The 2,140-nt window shown below is 45.6% G+C and overlaps 1 protein-coding gene across 1 annotated transcript in view; it reads right to left on the bottom strand.

The window, feature by feature from the left end:
* The window catches only part of GRIK4 (glutamate ionotropic receptor kainate type subunit 4), a 200,629-nt gene that overhangs the window by 131,279 nt on the left and 67,210 nt on the right, over positions 1–2,140 (bottom strand).

Below are 2,140 nucleotides of genomic sequence, written 5' to 3' on the forward strand. Positions count from 1 at the left end.
AAAAAAAAAAAAAAAGAAAAAGGAACACGTGGAAAAGTCCAAATATTTCATCTTGGCATTTTTAGCATTTCAACAAAAACAAGTGGAAATCAATATTGAGTCACATCTCTGACTTCTATTCTCACCCACCCCCCCCTTTCTCTTTCCACTCAGAGAAGCCAGCAACTCATTAAACTCATTATATAATAGTGACTTCTGATTTTAGGATGGGACAAAGCATTTTCACAGCAAAACGTGATTTGAGGGAAGGCTTGGGGAGGCAGAAATCACTTGGGCCTCACCAAACTAGAAACCAATTCCTTGCCTCAGTTCCAGTCACCTCCTTCCCTCCCTTTCAGGAACAAGAGGGTTCAGCACAAGACCAAGAGCATCTTTATTTTTTGTCCTCTTATTTTTGTCTCACCACCCAACCACACAGAGATTCAAGTTTCTAAGTCAGAACAGCACCAAAATGAAGGGCAGGAGGTGGAAAATCCACAAACTCATCATCAGCACAGATACTGGCACTGGCTGTCCTACAGCAGGTTCCTGCTAATCAAATTTGTAACAAATGCCATTTTAAACAGCTTCATAAAGGGCAGATTTTACTTCATAGAAAAAAAAAATAAAAACCCAAAAACCTGTTGTCTCTGGAGTTGATAAAATTATCTCCACAGGCAGCAATGTCCTTAAATGCTGACTTTGAGTGTTTCATCTGTTACCTTATCTCTCCCTTCTCTCTTCTGCTGGCAAACATTCTCACCCTCTTCCATTTGTCTCCTTCTTGGGCCAAATACCAAGTCCTGACACAGGCAAAGTCTTTAATCTGCCTTTGAAGCTACCAGGAGTTTTGTCTGAGCAAGACGCTGCCTTTTGCTCGCAATTTTCCAATTAATCTATTTTTAGATTACATTTAAGACTTCCTCCAGCTTATCTCAGCACTCTCCACAGGGACCATCCCCTTTCACAGAGGGGAAATGCAGAGACAGAGCCACAGAAATAAAAATCCAGGGACATCTCCAGGGGTTTGATCCTTTCCTGGATCATGCTTCCACACCATCCCAGTTCCAGAAAATTGAGGGATCTCATGCTCAGCTGTCAGTCAGGCATGGGAAGAACATCCCAATTTCAGCGCTTTCAACCCATTTTTAAAAGCTAGGAACATCCCCCCCAAAAAAACACCTGGAAAATGAACCACCTCTGTGAAGGGCAAATAGCAATTTTCTCCATTTTTTCCCCCCCTCTTTTCAGTGGGAGTTGCAGAGTAATTCCTGGGGAAGAGAAGCCCTAAAAGGTTAAACACATGGGAAATTGGTTACTTAGAAGTGCTGGCAGCAGCACAGACAGATTGCAGAGCAATGTATCATTGGAGCACTTTGAAGCAGCTATTTCCAAACTTCCCAAGATATTGACAAAACAGCAGCATCGTGTCAGATGCACTCCCAGCCTGGAACGTGGAGCTGAACACAGCCAGACATCCCTTCCCCATGGAGACAGCAGGACAGCCTGAGGTTTGCCACCCAAAGAGCTCCCTCGTGCTCAGCTCTGCCTCTAAAGCTGCTCCCCAACACTCACAATCCTCTTTTCCTCATTTTTTAGGTCATTTTAGGTCCTACTTCTTATATTGCCACCCTCAGTGTGCTTTCCTTGTGCAGTGGTTTTGGTTTGCCAGTTTGAGATTTTTGAGAAAACCAAATCTGAGATTTTTGAGAAAACCAAATCTGAGATTTTTGAGAAAACCAAATTTGAGATTTTGAGAAAAGCAAAACACCAACGCCTGGTGACGAACAGCCCCAGCTCGACTAAAACATCTAGCAGGGAATGTCAGACCAGGAGCAGGGCAGGGAAAAGGGGGTAAAACCCCTCAATTTCCAGCCAGACAGGAGGGAAATGCCTGCCTGAAATCCGAGGAGGTTGCTGGAGTTCGCATCGTCATCATCCTCATCATCACTTCAAGGAAGGACATGGAGACGTGGGAGAGTGACCAGGGAAAGAAAAGGAGCTGGGGAAGGGTTTGGAACCTCAGGAGGGGCTGAGGGAGCTGGGAAGGGGCTCAGGGGGGACCTTGTGGCTCTGCACAGCTCCTGACAGGAGGGGGGCATTTGGGATCTTATCCCAAGGACAGGAGGAGAGGGAGCAGCCTCGGGCTGGACCAGGGTGG

This window comes from Geospiza fortis, unplaced genomic scaffold (genome assembly GCF_000277835.1).
Source record: "Geospiza fortis unplaced genomic scaffold, GeoFor_1.0 scaffold305, whole genome shotgun sequence".
In the NCBI taxonomy this organism is placed as follows: domain Eukaryota; kingdom Metazoa; phylum Chordata; class Aves; order Passeriformes; family Thraupidae; genus Geospiza; species Geospiza fortis.